Source organism: Poecilia latipinna, unplaced genomic scaffold (assembly GCF_001443285.1).
Source record: "Poecilia latipinna isolate Pla-1442-1.1 unplaced genomic scaffold, P_latipinna-1.0 Scaffold2626, whole genome shotgun sequence".
In the NCBI taxonomy this organism is placed as follows: Eukaryota; Metazoa; Chordata; class Actinopteri; order Cyprinodontiformes; family Poeciliidae; genus Poecilia; species Poecilia latipinna.
The window spans coordinates 4,871-14,717 of NW_015115242.1; the positions used below are offsets into that span (position 1 = coordinate 4,871).

The 9,847-nt window shown below is 36.9% G+C and overlaps 2 long non-coding RNA genes across 2 annotated transcripts; both read left to right on the forward strand.

The window, feature by feature from the left end:
• The first annotated feature begins 2,214 nt into the window (after positions 1–2,214).
• On the forward strand, positions 2,215–2,963 carry LOC106938561 (uncharacterized). The gene is made up of 3 exons (XR_001422646.1): positions 2,215–2,228; positions 2,309–2,315; positions 2,716–2,963. It is a non-coding gene; the product is annotated as an uncharacterized LOC106938561 (long non-coding RNA).
• A 2,509-nt stretch (positions 2,964–5,472) lies between these two features.
• LOC106938562 (uncharacterized) lies at positions 5,473–7,248 on the forward strand. The gene is made up of 3 exons (XR_001422647.1): positions 5,473–5,569; positions 6,338–6,374; positions 7,126–7,248. It is a non-coding gene; the product is annotated as an uncharacterized LOC106938562 (long non-coding RNA).
• The last annotated feature ends 2,599 nt before the right edge of the window (positions 7,249–9,847 follow it).

Below are 9,847 nucleotides of genomic sequence, written 5' to 3' on the forward strand. Positions count from 1 at the left end.
AACCATTCAATATTTTCTGACTCAAGTCTATTATGCATTGTCAAAAGAAGACTTAAATAAAGGAGAAACAACAATAAATGTACCACAGATCTGGAACCAACGTCCACAATGTTAATGTTTTTGATGGTGGTGTGTGACAAAATGTCATGTTTGTTGTTGTTGCTTGATTTACAGTTGCTGACTGTATGATATTTTACTATATAAAGCACTTTGAACTTCCTGATTGCTGAAATGCACAAAGCAAATTATCTTGGACTTAAAAAACGTAAACCAGAAGTAAATAGCATACATAACAAAAGATGAAGCAATTTGCTACTGTTATTTGACATTTAGCCTTGGTGTTGGTTTGTTTTTTTTGTTCTCGTTTTAGATGACAACATGAAAACTCACAAACCTTATTATATTTCTAATATAAAATGCTATATTTTTGTACTGTATTAACAGGAAAAGAAGGAAGAAAAGAAAGCAGCTGTAGTCATTGGTGTAATGGACACAGAAGACACAAACGTCAAACAGGTCCTCCTTGAGAACGATGAGATCTACAGGATTTCTACGGATATGTGGAGCCCTTTTGACGTATTGCTGGAAGAAGGGAACATTGTGGTGGACATAGAAGTACATGGAAATGAAATCAAGAAAATAATCAAAAAATAATTTCAATTTAAATCCAAAAAATATTTTCAGTTTCATTGTTCAACTTTTTTAAACAATTTAAATTTTTTGACTAATCTCTGGTTATGCTTTTTAATGATATTTGCTGTATTTCACTCTTGAACTTTCAGGCCTTTTAATTTACCAATTTCAGGCCTTTTACAAATTTTTTGTTGCTTGCTTTGTTATAGCTCATCAAATAATCTGTTAATCTGTTCAAATTAAATTGGTGATTACTGTTGAATGACACAAAAAATATTTTCAGTTTCATTGTTCAACTTTTTTAAACAATTTAAATTTTTTGACTAATCTCTGGTTATGCTTTTTTAATGATATTTGCTGTATTTCACTCTTGAACTTTCAGGCCTTTTAATTTACCAATTTCAGGCCTTTTACAATTTTTTGTTGCTTGCTTTGTTATAGCTCATCAAATAATCTGTTAATCTGTTCAAATTAAATTGTTGATTACTACTGAATGACACTTTCTTCATATAACATAAACTTTGTTCATGACATTTACACCATATATATGCAAGTGGAAATCCTCCACTTATTCAGTGATTGTGAGTCTGAAAAGGAGTATGATGAAATTTAACTTATACAATCATATCACTTTTCCATTCATTGATTCACAGCGCTATCTGCCTGTTTTAAATATCCTTAACTCCTACGGCGCTAGAGGTGGTACAAGGTGTTAGTGAGAAATTTCCCAGGCGGAGGGGTAATTTTGGCACAATTCTTAATATCTGTAACACATGTATTTTCACATCATAACTGGGAATCTGTTCAAATTAAATTGGTGATTACTATTGAATGACACTTTCTTCATGCAACATAAACCTTGGTCATGACATTTATGCAAAATGTACCATTGTGCACTGTGTAATATACATAATAATGAACTGACAGCTCTTTCTATGACTCGTCACATTGTGACGAAATCACGCACAAATCAGAGACTAAATTGCAGCAAGATGTTTCCCTGCGCTCTGAAAACTGAATATTCCTCGCTCAAAGCAATAAAATGATATAAATTCTACTATAAAGTGAAAAAATGCCACTTTTATCAGTTCCCAAAGCCTGGGTTTTGTGCACAAAGCCACGTTGGAGAAATTCCCCTCCGCACCAATTTTATTTTAGCTTCCACACACGAAGCTGGAAGATAGCGGGGAGGGTAATCAGCTTGGCTCGAGTGATCTTTGAAGCAGGAAAGCGCCGTCGTTAGCACCTCATTCAGAGCTGCTAAAAACTCATTCAGAAAGCATGGGAGGGGGTTTCAGGTGAATTTCGACCCTGAAGTGAGCTTACAAAGCCAATATTTTCAAGTATCCAAAGTTAAGAGTCTTCTCTGTGTCAAGTCATACCGAACATTGTCAGTCAGCCGACAGAAAATTCGCTTTTTACACGCGTATTTGACGACAGGGCATTTAAATGGACACGCCCCTTTAAATCCGTCAGCTGATTTTAATTAGCCGTAAAACCATAACATTTTGGGCAAAACTTGTATGCGGGATAGTTTTCGAATGATGAAAGCCTTCTATAGCGGACAATACAAATAAATAATCAGTAAAAAAAAAGTCACGTGTAGCGGTTGTTTACGGAGATAGCCGAAGTCGGGCTTAAGAGGTTTTAAATAAACTTTAGTGATAAAGCTGAGGCATGTTGTTATTTTAATTCATATTTGTTCTCTTGATTTTGCTTTTCTTTTTGTCATTTTCAGAAGACAACATGTAAACTTACAAACCTGATTGTAGATAAATAACATAAGAGACAAAAAGGCAAGAGAAATCCAAACCTCTGAATATTGCTCAAATGGATAATCACAACCCAAACAAGCGAGAGGTTCATATTGAAAATGACAAAACCATTAACATTTCTGGATGTTGCTGTGGAGAAGAGATGCATCAGAGCAGATATAAGAATGAAACAACATAATTATTGTTAATGTATGACTCGAAGCGGCAATCATCCTACGAGTCTTTCTACATTTTCTTGCATTTCGGCAGCAGTCATTCAGCAATTCTTAGAATTCTCATAGCCATTCTTCAAGACTACCTCTTGAAGCTCATCGATTAAATGCGCTCATACGTCATTGTGCCTGCTAAACACATAACGCTGAGTGGAGTGGTGGACCGCTCCAAGATGGGCACCCTAAATCTCGTCAGCGACAATAGGTGAGAGCGGTCCATGAGGGTCTATTCTTATGTCTATGGTTGCCACCATAGACATTAATACGTAGACGCCTCATGGCGCGGGCCGGCCCGTTGTTGCGATACGAAGCAGCGTCCGCCATATTGAATGTGGAATATGTGCCACTAAGGTATGCAAGTGAATGGACCGAACTTTATAAAGTGCTGTTCTACAAAGTATTTTAAATTAATACCTGTTATTGACACATTTTTCTCACACACATTAATATATTTGGCAATCAAAGAAATGACTAGACAAAGTTTCTAACTTTTGATGTGATTATTTCATTTTTGGGGGGCATTTCTGAATAAAGAGCACAATGTTTTATTTGATAAAAATGATTCTGATAATTTTTATATTAAAAATGATGAATATAAGCCTTTACAGTGTTTTATCAAAGAATATATTTACATAATTCCATAATTTAACGTACATTTAACATTTCAAGACAAGAAAAAAATAATCCTGTATTTATTTTTTATACGTTATTGAGAAATGACGTTCATATGTTGTTCATGGAGGGACAGTTGGTAGAGCTGTTGCCTTGCAGCAAGAAGGTTTTGGGTTCGATACCTGGGCCCGGTCTTTCTGCATGGAGTTTGCATATTCTCCCTGTGCATGACTGGGTTTTCTCCGGGTTTCCTCCCACAGTCCAAAAACATGACTGTCTTAATTGGCTTCTCCAGATGACACCCTAGGTGTGAGTGTGTGTGCATGGTTGTGTGTCTCTGTGTTGCCCTGCGACAGACTGGCGACCCGTCCAGGGTGTACCCCGCCTGTCGCCCAGAACGTGAGCTGGAGATGGGCACCAGCACCCCTCCCGACCCCGCTAAGGGACAAGGCTGTAAAGAAAATGGATGGATGTTGTTCATGACAATGATGAAGAAGCAGTGTTATTTAATAAGACTTAAATCTAATACATTTAGAACTTTGAACGAAAGCCACAGTAAGGCGTCTATATGATTTTGAATGTAATTATTTTAATTTTGCTTAAATGGTTTGCACCTCAGGGCCACCGTAGTAAAATCGATAATTTGGGTGTAATCCTAATCTAGCCCTCCGTTAATTTTATTAACTGCGGGATGAAGAAAAAAAAGACCTTTCAGTATGGATGTGACCATGGCTCTGAGGGTGGATAATTTCTTCCAATGCCCGCTATTGCCGGAGGTCCTGCTTTAGTGTGTTAGGTGTTCTGTCTGTGGCAGAACAAGAGTACAATCAAGAACTCGTAAACCTGCCACGGTTTTATGGACATGCGCAGTCGAGTGGCTTTAAGTGGCGTTCTTTGAACGTCACTTTCATTTGCTGAGCGGGGCAAGCTTCTGCCGCCTCTCCCACAGTAAGTTTAATTTTTCTATTTAATATTTTGTTTATGACAGTGATAAAGAAGCAGTGTTAATTAAAAATACATTTTGAACTTTCAATAAAATCCACAGTAAGTCATAAGTAACGAAGGGAATTAATAATTATATAATTTTGAATGTTAGAATTAATTCTAAGGCGATAAAAAATAAATACGGTTGAAAATGGTATGTTTCAAAACACGAGTTGCACACGAGACTTAAAACTGGTGCCAAATCTTTCTTGAATTGATTTAACAAGCATGCAAAATCCACAGTCGTAATCGAAGTGGAAAAAATATCCGAGTGCTCCTGAATGTCTCTGACGCATGACGTGGCGTTCTCTGCCGTTACGTTCTCCCTTCTTCGTTTGTGCCCAACAGGTAAGCGGTGTTTTAATTGGGTCTGTTGTAATAATAAAATTATAAACAATGAGAGACGGTTTCGTTGTCAAAGAGTTAATACATAATTGGTTCTTAAGTGTGGCTGTAACTTAATAAGGCTGAAAACAGCTATACGTAGTTTTTTGTGATAGCAAACAATCATTAGCATATGCTAAAATTGACGGCTGCTGTATAACTCGTATGAAAGCCAGTCTATTCAGATTGAAGAGAGTATTTTTCCAATTAACTTAATTTATAACCATGTATGTTAGTATTTGTCTTCATGGTCAGCTTCTATTCAGCTAACTGTATAAAATTCCAACCGTTAATTAGACTTTTCAGTTGAAGTGAAACTGGGATTGTCAACCGTTAAGGGGTTGGTTTGTTCTTGGTGTGTGCCTTGCAGGTGAGCAGTGTTTTAACTGGGCCTGCCATAATCGACAAAGAATGATTTAACACAGTTTCATTCTTAAAGATGTTAATAATTGCTATTTAACCATCGCCATAATGAAGTTGTAAACAGCTAGCCATCCTATTTCTGATGGGTACTGTGCGTTAGCATGATATGCTAATATTGACGGGTGCTTGACTGAAAACCATTCTGTTCAGAATGAAGAATGTGTATCCAATTAGTATAATTCATAACCATGCATGCTACTCTTCGTCTTCTCGATCAGCTTCTATTCAATTTGAAAATCCAACAGTAATCCTCGGAGTTAATCGTAGCCAATAAGAGTATAAAGACCGCTGTTTCTGCAGTCAAGTTGGGTTCACATCTTTCTGTACTGCTAGAAAAATAGATTTCATTAATTAAAGAATATTAATCTGTAATCCCGATTTACGTAGTGAGTTTATTAATTTATGTAAATATTCCAAGTTAAATAGCTAACAATGAAATGTGCTTTCCAACTTGTGTATTTTTCTGATCAAGTCAATAATTGTGAGATAACACACAGTGTCTTTTCACAGACTGAAAGAAAACTGCTCACCAGCGTTCTTTGGCTGGTAAGTAGATTGCAAAGTTCAGCAGCCTGTCGAACACAAATGTTTTTAACAATAAATCAAGGCAAGACTGGACATTTCATACTGCTCCTAATACATATGTTAAATAATATTGATGTATTTGCAACTCAGAGTCATAATATTTATGAACATATTTATTAATAATATTTACATTTTTTTTAATTCTTGTAAATATTCAAAGAGAAACACTAAATAGTTAACAGTATCCATTTACCAATGTGTTGTGTCGTACTGGTGGTGTCTGTGGATCCTTGGATAACTTTGTCTATGTGTCTTTTCTCAGACATACCTCTGTTGACCAACGTCCCTTGGCTGGTAAGTACATTATTTTTAAAGATAAACTGCTTCTAGATCACATCAGCAAACTGCATTACAACATTCTCTATTTGGAAAGAATGAAAATATGATCAGATAGTGGCAATGCGGAAAACTTTAATGTGTTTTTTAAACTAAAATTAGACTAAAATTTGTCAATTTTCTCTGTCAAAGTATCTTAAAACCAGACTCGATGTCTTTTAAAAAATCATCTCAGACAGAACCTTGTCTGAGAAAATAAATAAATAAGTTGATAGTGTCACTCCCATCTCTTATCTTCATTGCTATAGAATTTCAGATGCACTATTAAAAAAGGCCCAAACGCTCAGCCCAAGCAGAATGATGCAAACATAGGACTGCTGTTTTTTAAGTTAGTCAGTTTTGTGTATGTGCCTCTGTCAAATATAAATTCAACCGTTTTTCCTCTCCTTTCAGAGTACCCAGACATTGCCTCCAAATTCTGCTCAGTGAGGTGAGTACTAGCAACGTGTGGCTTTATTTGATTAAAAAAAGTTAGCTGTCACTGAACACCTCAGTGATTGTATAAAAAAAAAACACTGAGGGTTCTGTACGTGGATAAATGTGCAAGGCTTTAGCATCTTTAAACCTCTGTAAGACAGCTGCTGAAAGTAATTTGATCAGCAACTGGATATGATGGCATCCATGTGTCTATGTTAAAATCAGTGTCTGATCCTCATCAGAATGTTTGAATTCATTCGGGGTCAGAATTTCTATGCTTTGACTTGCTTTTGATGGACAGCATCCATCTTTTGGGACTAGGACTAACTGAAGAAGCTAAATGGAACATTTTTATTTTTTTAGAATAGAAATAATTTTAAAATAAAAATACTCTTAATTGTGTTGAAAGAATTTAAATATGTCAACACTAAACAAAGAATACATACAAAATAACACCCTTTAATTGGGAAAGGAATGTTTGTATTTGGATCTGATTTGAATATTTGATGATAACTTATTTGATCTCACTTAGACATCTTTAATCAGACAGATGTATGTTGTCACTTAAAAAAAGAACCTGGTACTGGTTCTGAACATCATACACTCATCTCCCAAGAGGTTGTTATGAGCTGAGAAGTCCAGAAATGTTTAGATCAAAGCAGCTTGTGGACAGAGAACAAAGAACCTTAGCAGATAAGTGTGTTCTGGACTCCCGAAGGTTTTCTGGTCAGCTACTAACAAACTGTTTCTACTCTCCCTCACAGAGAGAAGTGGACCCAAACACCTGCCTTCCTGGTGAGTGGATGTTCCAACCTGGATCAGCCGAGCTGTCACAGCTGATCCAACCTGACTCACAGACAATTTGAATAAAATCATATCTACAAACATTTGGTTTAAATTGGGTCCAAACAGGATATGTTGGTTGTGCTCACATGAGGACCCTGTTGCCCAAAACCCTGTAAGAAACATGACTCAGTACAGCAACAACCCTCTGAGTTGTTGTCTGGACTCATGAGGAGGTTTTCTGTCACTCACTTTAAGCTCTGTGATGAAGAAGGTCCAAGTCAACATTAAATTCTGCTAAAGCAGCTGGCTCTTTTATTTCTCTGTTGGTATGCTGGGATGCATCTTATTTTAGTAAGAATATCATAATCTACATTAATTGAACTATTTTAATAAAGGTCATGAAAACACAGCAACAACCCAATTCACACCACAGAGCTTAGTTCACTTGTAGTAGCTATGCATCTCTTCACAGTTTAAACCTTTTCAGATGGAATATGACCCAGAAGCTGCTCTGTTGAGAATGTTTCATTTTGATGTCTATTGGCTGTTCTTTGTCTCGCAGGTGTTCCACCGACACTCAATTCTAACCACTGTCCGAAGCTTTTTAATTTTCCAACTGTGTTTTTCTCTTTCCTCTTCCTTCCAACATATCTGGAAAACCATTTTCTGTGCATTTTACTATCTCATCCCTAAACTCTCCTACAAATTTTTTCAAAAACCAGCATCCCAAAAGGCGGCCTGGTTTTTCCGAATTCAAGAGCCTGGTTTACCAGTAACCAGAGTTCCCTTTTTTTCTTCAACCATCAGTTTACTGCCAAATTGATGTTTGCCTGTCTCTCTTAATCTAGTTTACCAGTAACTAGATCTGTTTTTCCCCTCACATCTTACGTCCTGTGACCTCTGAACAGTATTGGCATTGATTTTGTGGCATGAATTTTGTGGCATGAATTTTGTGGCATATTTTTTGTGGCTATATATTTGAGAAACCATACTTCTATCGAGTTTATCAGTAACTCATCTGACTATCATTGAGAATCTGAGAGAATCTACCCTCTCACTGCTCTGTCTTTCCTGTCTACCGCTTTCCACCGTAACGGTAAATAACTGGGAAGCTTCACAATCCTAAGACGTCTTGTTAAGTAATAATTTAATAAGTTTGAAAAGCTTCCATTTAAAAATTGGCTGAAAATAAATAATTACTCAAACAGGTCAACTAAAAACTTGATCTGTATAAATTTTAAAATTGAAAGCAAAGTTTGCTTTCTGCTGAACTACATTGCTCCAATTCTAATTGGACTTAAGTAAAGCTCTGGTCTTGTCTGACGAAATATATTTATAGATCACTATTGGCATAAAGTTGAAAACAGTAAAAAGAAAAAAACTTTAAAGTTTGATATTTCTAAGACGTCTTTTTGAGTAATCTGATTTGGACCTGAAGTTTAAAAAAACTTCTATTTCAGAATTGGATTATAATTTTCTATTTTAAATAATTTCTGAAACAGATCAACTACATTCTTGATCTGTATACATTTAAGAACTCAGTACAAAATTAATCAACTGAGCTAAATTTTTATTGAACAAAATTTCAATTGGACTGAAGTAAAGCTCATTTCTTATCTGAGCTGCCTAATTCGTGTTCCTGCCTGCTGCTACTGACTTTGGACTGAACTTCAGGTTTGTGCACAGGTTTGTACTGACTAGCTATTCAACACTTATACATTCATTGTATGTACATTGGTGTAGTTTTGTGTTGTATCTGCTTGAGATAAAAAGATCAACAAGGACCATTGGAGTTGCTGTTTCCTGCCTGACCTGTCCAGAAGTCTAATCAACAATGCCGAGAAAGAGTCAGCGTTCTCAGGCTCAGAAGCTCAGATGGCAGAAGGAGAAACGGTCTCAGAGCAATCAAGTGACAGGTACTGACTCTGAGAACAACAAGCAGCAGTTTCAGAATATACCATACGCTGATGTTGCACAGAGACAGCTTGCTAGAGATGATATGTGTGTTGGGGAGTCTTTTGAACGACAGCAGGTAAACGATAGAAGTGAAAACAGTTTATCCTCTGTGGTAGCACTATCTCATGGAAACACTGCCCAAACAGCTTTCCAGCATGATGCAGGAGATACAAAGCAAAGTGCATCACAGGTGTCGTATGCTGACATGGTGAAAAGGGGATGTGGTTCAGCTCGGCAGTCTCGAGTTAATGTAGAACTTCATCCATCAGTGACACATGTTTGTGCCTCACGGAGTCAGGATTCGTTGAAATATGGAAAATACAGGAACAGTCAGTGTATGGCCAACAGTTTGGTGTTTCTGGCTTTTTTCCACGAGAATGAAATGATTACCAGACCAGATCTTGACCTAGTTCTGGATAAAGGCGATGCTGTGTACAGACAGGCTAGAGAAAGATTTCCTCGTAGCATCCATTTGGCAACTGATGAACTACCAAATGAGGTAAGTGCACGCAGGTCAACATATCAGGTGGACATGACTCCATTCCCTGTGTGTGGAACATTTGGAGGTGGACAGACTTATCCAAGCCTGGAAGAAGCATTGAGCCATTTGTCATCAGATGTACAATATGGACTTCTGATCATGTCAGGCTTAGGCATTGCTGTTTTCAGAAGCAGATCTGGTGAATATGGATACTTTGACCCCCACACAAGGAACAAAAGTGGAATGCCAATGACATTCAGTCT